The 9,138-nt window shown below is 36.5% G+C and overlaps 1 long non-coding RNA gene across 1 annotated transcript; it reads left to right on the top strand.

Moving 5' to 3' along the window:
- The first annotated feature begins 5,457 nt into the window (after window positions 1-5,457).
- On the top strand, window positions 5,458-6,294 carry LOC148689519 (uncharacterized). Its single transcript, XR_015958810.1, has 2 exons — window positions 5,458-5,849; window positions 6,115-6,294. It is a non-coding gene; the product is annotated as an uncharacterized LOC148689519 (long non-coding RNA).
- The last annotated feature ends 2,844 nt before the right edge of the window (window positions 6,295-9,138 follow it).

Here is a 9,138-nt window from a genome sequence, read left to right as displayed (position 1 = left end):
AATATTTGAATGAAAGAACTAAAAAATAGACAGTTATGGATTTGTTTGGACCCAAAATAACAGATTTGGGCCGAGTATGATTATGGGCTCGGCCCGATTTAGACAGGCTCATATGTCCCAGGCCTGTTTAGATAAAAGCCCAGCCCTTGGGTTAGCCAAGTTTGAATTAATGATGGATTTCTTGAGAATCAAAATTGAATTAAGTTAACTTTTGATTTAGTCAAGAGTCTTCAAAGATCAGGATGGCATAGTAGCATTCATAATATTCCAAGTATCTGATTAGAACAATGAATGAATTGATTAAATACAAAGGAAAGACTAGGTTCAAAGGTCTAAGTCTGGTAGGAGTGGTCGAGTTTGATCCAGATGACAAGATGATTTGTTATTGGATCAAGATATGTCGAGGAGATACAATCCGAGTAAGATTTTGCTTTGGCACTAGTTGAAAATCACTCCTATAAATAGAAGAGGGTTTGCAACATTCAAAGGACCTTCAACACAACACACAAATCTGCCCTACGCAATTTCTTGCTCTACGCAAAACCCTCACATCTTTGAGGAAAACCCTAACTCCCCTATCTCCGTCAAGCACATCTTACAATTTGTATTGGACAACACTGTACTTGACAACCGGCGACATCTTACATTTTGTATTGGATAACACTGCAGCTCTAGAGTTAGACGAACGTGGAGCATCTTAAAGTTTTTAATGGACAACACTACTCCAAGTTTGGTGGACTACCTATCCAAGTCTTTATCAACAAGGGTTCTTTGAGTCCTTGTTACCAGGCTACATTGTTCAGCAGATTGAAAGCCGAACCTATTTTATGATTGGATATTCACAAGTACAGTTTAGAGTTCATCATTCCGATGATCGAACCACATTTACGATCAGGACACTTGTCTCCTTTGAATATTTGTGTCCATACTGTCTAGTACTAATTCAATGCACTTATATTTGCACAAATATAATTGAAGCAGTCGAGACCGATGCAGACAGTTTGTGAACTTCGCAGTAACTAACAACATTGCCTTTAGGTTCTAAAACCCAAAGCCGAGACGAGTTCCTTCCTCTGCCGCAATCGCAAGATACATAAGTTAGCATCACATTCGACAGCATCACCACATTCATTCACTTATAGACCAAGCTCAGTCGTCAAGTTGGCACGCTTTGCATTCAACCGAATAACGTAGTTAGCTCATTAGCTATTCGTCCTGGTGCCACATAGGCTTGGTAATTTTTAAGGCCAATGGGATCATATACTCGTCACCTATGTCTAGTTGCATGCACATGTGCGCATTATTTATTTAATTTTTTTTTTTTTGAACAAAATGTAAATGTGCTCTTAGCTTTATTTGTGGGAGAAGGGGTTAAGGGATCAAATTATTAGAGAGACAGGTCAAAGGCCTACTTCTAACAACACTGATATTGTCCCAACTTATTAATTACCACCTGCACAATTCGTTAGGTGTGGGGTTTTATCATCACATTACCACCTGCACGATTCGTCGAACGTGGGGTTTTATCACAAAAGACGTCGGTATTAGTAGAAGTGGGGTTGAGATATTTAAACTCTTATTTTCCCAGAGATACGGTTGATGTAGAATATTTCATACGCCCCCTCATGTGGGACCCAATTGGTGGGTCACACTTGGGAGATCCACACATCGGTACCCACGTGGAGCCAAGGGGACTCACCGTACATGCGAAGCCAAGGGACCCACCATCATTGTGCGGGGCCAAGGGGACTCACATATCACGTGGCAGTACGGGCTTGCTCCCTGGCTCTGATAACATATCGAATTATCCGAGAGACTAGCCAAATGCCAACTTCCAACAACACCAATATTGTCCCTAACTTGTTAATTACCACTTGCACAATTTGTCAGGTGTGAGGTTTTATCACAAAAGGCCTCGATATTAGTTGGAGTGTTGTTAGGTTATTTAAACTCTTTTTTTTTCTCAGAAATACGGTCGATGTGAGATATTTCAAAAAAAAATGGGTTTATTAGCTCCTAAACTTTCTGGCTAGAGTGGTGAGCTGGAGATATAGATATAAAACACCAAAACGAATAACAAAGCTTGAAACTCCAAAGCTAGTTAGATGAGATTTGAATAATCTATCAAAGTAGGACAAGGAGAGAATGTGTGTATAGAAAAAAGCGCAAAAGTAAGATTAAGCTAATACACTAAACAAACAAAAGGCCTCCAATAAATTAAAGCAATGTGCGTGTGTGCCGTTGGCTCTTCTTCCCTTCCCTTTCCTCACATGTATTCCCTTCAAGCTCAAGAAAATTCCCCATCATTGTATATATTCTCGATTTCATGTATTTAATAATCCGCAAAACCCCACTTCTTTGCTCAAACTCATCAAGCTATGTAGCTAGCCATGAAATCCCATTTAGTAGGCAAGTTCCATGCCAAAAGTTAAACGTAAATTAACCAACTAATTAATGTGGTGGCCGTCGAGTTTGAACATACTCGTGAACAAAAAGAAAATGGTGGGTAAAGATGTACACACTAGACTAACAAAAAAAAAAAAATGTGACCAAAATTATCCTTTTTTTTATTTATGTTCTAGTTACATTAAGTTAGAGAGACGAGGAGGTAACATTTTTTCAAGGTTAGTTGATAAAGGCAAAGACATAAGAGAAAGCTACAATTAATTTCAAGACGAGGGAATACTAATTTTTATTAGTTAGTTGAAATAGTATAGAAAATGCAATTGAAGATAATATAAGAGAAAATTGGTTAAAGTGGTTTGGACATTTGAAATGAAGACCTATAGACGCTCCAGTTAAAAGATGCAATTACGAGACTAAGGCTCAGGGTCAAAGAAGTAGGGAAAGACCTAGAAAGACTTGGAAAAAGACTCTAAGAAAAGACGACACTTGGATATAACAGATACATGACACATAACCGTGCGCAATGGTTTTCTATGATTTATATGGTCGACCCTACTTTGTGAGATAAGACTTTATTGTTGTTGTTATTGAAACAATATAAAAATATGAAAATTTAACGAAAGTCGAACTCTTTGTTATGAATTGGAGGACTGACATCTAAATTTCGGCAAAACAATAGAAAATCAACTTAAACTAGCTAGCTAAAGTGAAAGTTTGATCAATGCTCATCACATAAAATTATAAATATAAAAATTTTGAGCTTCCAAACTCCATCACATGCAATTGCACCGCAAGGTGGTGGTGCATGCCTTGGTGGAATACCTATCTTGACTACGAGGTACACCATAAGGAGTAGGGTTGCGATGATAAGGTTAAAGATTCCATTCATGTCACGGGTATAAGGAGGCTGCTGCGTGAGAGATATGAAAGAAGATGAAGATTCCATTCAGTTCAGGGATTTGGGGACCCAAAAACCATTCAATGTTACATTGACATGCCCTAACCTAGAAAAAAGTTATCTCTGTCTGCACCGCAATAATAATATTCCCAATTTCCCACCCACCAACACCATCATCGCACGTCCATATATAAGAATTTACGTATGGAAATCATACTCTTGGTGGATGTAGACTTCAGTTTCCACCGCCATCCACTCCAATTGACTCGATTACTTAGACACATCACATCACATGCCATGCTTGTATGTTTTTTTAAACGATCGATATTATGTATACTAGGAGGGAGAGATATGGGTTAAGCTTCATTATAGATTAGCAATAATGTGGTTTAAATTCGTCTTTGACGAGAATCATACCTAAGATCTCTCACTTACAATAAAGAAAAATACCATTAAACCGTAGTACTAAGTGGTACCATGCAAATATGTTACTAAATAATAGTTATCAACCAAAATTATCCATATCTTAACTGTAACTCCAGAAGTTTTACTATTAGGGAAGGGAACGAGAGAGAGAGAGTTCGAAACTATTGCGATAATTTAGGAGATGGAGAAGTTTCAAACCAGGACATTTGCGTAAAATCTTAACTCTATCCACTAAGATATTAGATTACATACATACATCAGAATTACACTTATTAATAGATGAAAGCTTTTACCTCGAGTGGTGAAATAGATATCCTACACATGAACAACAAGATTGGAGCAAGAGCTTAACTTATAAAAAGAAAAATTCTCTTAATCATAATAGTTTATGAACTTGTAGGTATTAGGTTAGCATATTTGATCCCTAAATAATAAAATTGTACAAGAACAACCCCCAATTTTTGGGATTTGGGAAGCAAATTAGATCAATTTGTTTGCTAGTACATAACTGAAATTAATAACAACAAAAGCCTTATATGTTATTATTTAAAGATTTTTGTGTCTTCTGTTGATAACACTTTAATTAATTTGTTCTACAACTATACAAGCATAAATTACTATATATTGGAAATATAGTCATTGATAAGGAAGATTGCGCACTAAAAATATGAGCATGTATTCCTCGATTTAATATTTTGGCATCTTGAATTGCATGCATATGCAACTGGTGTATGTACCCCAAGTGGTGTTATAGTGGATCCACACTCGATGAGAAAAATCAATCAAATTAGACTCTTCCTTGTTTTTTTTTCCCTTTTTTCGTTATTATTTACTATTAATCATAATTTTTTTTAACAAACGATATTATCACTTTTACAAGTGAAAAGGAATATCGTAATATTAAGTAACCAATTAATCATAATTTTGATCTAAATGAAATGATGTTAACACCTCGATGCTACAGCACCATCCACCATCCTGCCTACTTGGAAAGGATGGTTGGAAATTTATTTTTATTAATTAATTTGTCCATGCTTCCATCATTCCTCTCAATCTTGTTTTCAACCATGCATGGGTCACCCAAACCCTAATTACATTAAAACCGTAGATTGATTTACCCCCACCTCAATCATGCCATTGTAAAGCAAATTAATACAACTCACAACTGCATAAACAAACGCACAACCATATAAAATTCCTCGCCTGCACTATTGCCATGATTCAAATCCTTGTAACAATGCTTACATCCTTCTTTAAAAAGATGGGTCCTTGATAGTTAATTATGTTTATGTACCCGTATCATCATGATTAAAACCGTCATTGCAATAAACCTCCATTTAATTTTCCCTTATACAAGCCACTTAGTACTACGGTCTAAGAGTATTTCTCTATATTTGTAAGTGAGAGGTGTTAGGTTCAATTCTCGCCAAAGACAAATTTGAACCACATTATTATTAGCCCATTGCGAGGCTAGCTCACCCCCACCCCCTCTCTCTAGTATAGATAATATCATTTGTAAAAAAAAAAATAAAAATAAATTAAAAATAATAATAATAAAAAAAATCTCTTATACAAATTAGGGGTGGGCAAATAGGTAGAGGAACCGCGGGTCGGGTCGGGTACGGGTCAGTTCTAATTTTTTAATAGGGGAAACGAGGCAGGGCGGGGCGATGGCATTTTAGGGGCAGGCCAATTCCAAATGTATAGAAAAAGGGGGCCCGGGACCAGCTCGTTTGTAATTGCAATGGATGGACGAGATTGAAAAGTAACATACCATCCAATCTTCACTATTAGTTTTTACCCTAGGTTTCCTATCTGATTACAGACTCCAGTCCTCGACTCTCTCGTGTGCGTTGTCCCCTCCCTTCCATGGTTCTGCCCACACTCTGTCACTTCCCATCAGTCATCTTCTCCACCACCCCGACTTCACCGCCGTCACAAGTCTGGGCCGTGGTGACTACCACAATGGCCGATCTTCTCGATTGTTCTCTTCGATGACATCCCAAAACTTAGAGAACCTAGGCACCCACGCCAACCATCTTCTCGATTCTCTTTGTCTCCTCCCAACGACATCACCGCCGTCGTGACCACCAACACTCCATTGCCGCCTCCAGTTCAGGTGAATTCTTTAACCTTTGATGTTACTTGATAGTTAAACCTGCCAAATCTAAACCTAGTCCTTCACATAATTTGCATAATTTCTTGTATGTTTGTAGTTTGATCTATTGGGATGTATGTAATGTTGGTTTTCGATTTGAATTGGACTGTAGTTCTTGAGCTAATTCTTATCTGGGTTTACTTGCTTGCTCACTTAATTGTTCAAAATTTCGTTTGATTACTTGTATTATTTGAGGTAATTAATTATGATGTGGGTTTTCTTCCAGATTTTCATCAATGTGCAGCTGATGTGCTGCTGTACAGGTGCTGTAAAAAAAAAAAAAATCTGTTTTTTTCTCCAATCTATGGAGCTGATGTGCTGCTATAAAACATAATATATTTTTTTACATTGTTGAAGAATATTGCTGTTGATGGGGTTTGTTTAGATCATAAATTTTTTTCTTCAATCTGTGCAACTGCTATGCTGCTGTACAATATTGTTCTCCATAAAAAAAAAAAAAAAAAAAAAGACCCGTGGACCCAATCCGAATCGGCTTGTTTGAAACGAGCCGAGTTAGGTCTGGTTCCTGTAATCTAATTTGTTTTGCCCGCCCTGGCCCACCCATTTTTTTTCAACCCTAGTCTGGTCCAGTCCGACCCCTTCAATTTTGGGTCCTGCCTGTGCCCAGCCCTAATACAAATGGCTAATTAATCTTTAATCAAAGAATGACATTAATTTTTATTATAGGAAACTAAATTTATTGAAAAAAATTCAACTGTACATCAAAGATACTACTCAAATCTATAAGATCATGTCATAAAAGCGAACATAAATCTCCATTTGATTTAGTATGCCAAAAACATATAAGCATTCGCATTGAAGTCTTTCAAATCAACGATGAATTTAGGTTTAGAGAAGGTAAATCTTGGAAAAAGGATATACGGGAATGGACTTTGTATGAAGGAGGAGTATTAAAGCAATAGTGGGAAACTCAATCCGTGCCACGTCTCAAATCTCTATAAGAAGATTTTAAGGCCATTAGCTGGGATGATTAGTTTTTGACATTTAGCTATAGAAATAATAAGTTTTTAGTATTGACGACATATTGATCATCTATCGATGACATAACGACCACACAACGATGATATAATGATGACATGGTAAAAACTTATTATTTTTGCAACCAAATGTCAAAAAGTGACCATTCCTACTAATTGTTCAAAAATATTATTCACCCAAAAGATGACACTAACGGAAAGGAAAATTAAATATGAAATTTAAGAGGAGAGGGGAGGAATCAGAGGCACCTACCTCTTCTCCCACTCCACTAGCGGCTAGTTCTTTTCGTTTTTCACAAGCGAGGAAGAGTTTTCAGAACGACTTCATTTTTTTAATACAATGATATATTAAAATTAAGGGTTGAAAGAATAGATTGATTTTGAACTCGCCATCAACAAGATTCAAATATAAAATTTCTTACTTACAAGTGAAAATAAATATCACCGTCCATATATTCTACGTGGCCAGAATGACTTCATTTTAACTATAAACACAATAATAAACTATCAACACACAAGAAGTGCTGGTTAACGTTAGGATTTGAACGGACCGTTAGACTGAAGAAAGACAAGCATAACCTTGTTCCCTCCTGCTCATAAGCTTGGACCACCAACGATTGCTGACAATGAGTTAGAGACCTACACGTGCATTATTTCTTAAAGACTATAAACCATGTAGGATTTTTTATTATATAGAAGTTGACCTAACCTACAAATCTAAACCAATTTAACTATAATTAATTAACTGTTAAAAAAATAAAAAGGAAATTATTTTAGGATTTGATTTAATAAGTGATTGTATTCTTGTTCATTTGTAAGTGAGAGATCTAAAGTTCGATTCTTGTCAAAGAAGAATTTGAATCACATTATTGTTAGCTCATTGTGAGGCCATGCTCATCTCCTTCCCATTAGTGTAGATAATTCGTTTGTTAAAAAAAATTTATGATTTTGATATTATTTGATTTGGTCTAGGTTTCTTTGTCTTGTTGACAAATGATTGTTTTGATTTATTTCCTAGTATTGCTCTTTTGTAATCTTATAAATACCTCATTATGGGGAAGAATAAAGAATTGAAGTAGTATTTGAGAATTGTGAGATTGTAAACAATTCTAAATTTATCATTAAACCCTTTATTTTCAACTTGGTATCAGAGTAGAGCACTTCCCTTTGGGTGTACGAAGCTTATTTTCTCCATGCATCCATAGGCCATGAACATAAGGGTGAAGATTGTCTACAATTGTTAAGAGAAGATAAATTCCACTGCCATGAAGAAAAAAGACGAAAGAAAAGGGTTGTGGTTTTCACTGCCTTGGAGAGGAGATTAGAAGATTGAAAAAAAAATTGTCAAGGTAAGATACATTTCCAATCATGAAGGCTTTTTGTAATTTTCCATGTAATTTTCTCCTCGAGTGTGTAAAATGACGTTTATATCCCTTTTTGGAAAAAGTGGAACCTTACGTGGACGTAGTTATTCGTCCTTAAATTATTTTTCTCGTTATCGTAATTAAATAGTACTCATTATTACGAGTGTGCGAGCGTGAGTTAGACCCGAGACGGACTTGTAACGAAGAAATTACGCTTAGTTAAAATGCGTTAACAACAGTAGAATTGTACACATGTCTCTTACTTATTTAATGTTAAAGACATTGTTTTTTATAAGGAGACAGATTTTGTGTACCTCTTATATTGAGCAATCTAATCTCTTTTCATTTTAAAAACCCAGTTCCGTGACTTGTTTCACCCACCAATCAATCACTCTCATCATTTCTCTCACCAATCAGATAACTTCTCTTTCTCTCTTTTGGCCAATCAGAGGCTTTCCCTCCCCTCTCTCTCTCTTTCTTTCTTTCTTCTTCTTCTTCTTCTTCTTCTTCTTCTTCTACTCTCTAGTCGTGTCTCTCCCCTCTGCAACAACTAAGACCCATCATAAAACTTCATAGATCGAACCTAAAATCACCACCATCGTGCTCTTTTCATCCTCACGAACCCATCCATACGAACTAATCAGGAAATGATCGAGTTTTGAACCTCCAAATCGGAGCAACTCGGAGCTTCGACTCGGGTGTGGATTTTCCGATGATTTCCAATTCGAGTTACAAGTTTTTGGGAAGCTTAGAAGCCGCTACACAACTCCCCGTGGCCATTAACCTAAGTTAGGAGAGGAGCCAATGTCGAAACACGCAGTTTCAAGAAGTTGAAAATAGGTCCAAGACTTTCGAGCTTTTTCAGTCTTATTCCATCAACTTTTTGGA

Source organism: Pyrus communis, chromosome 17 (genome assembly GCF_041283825.1).
Source record: "Pyrus communis isolate YQ-2024b chromosome 17, ASM4128382v1, whole genome shotgun sequence".
In the NCBI taxonomy this organism is placed as follows: Eukaryota; Viridiplantae; Streptophyta; class Magnoliopsida; order Rosales; family Rosaceae; genus Pyrus; species Pyrus communis.
Note: the sequence above shows the minus strand (reverse complement) of the source record. Positions and strands in the feature narration are given on the sequence as shown.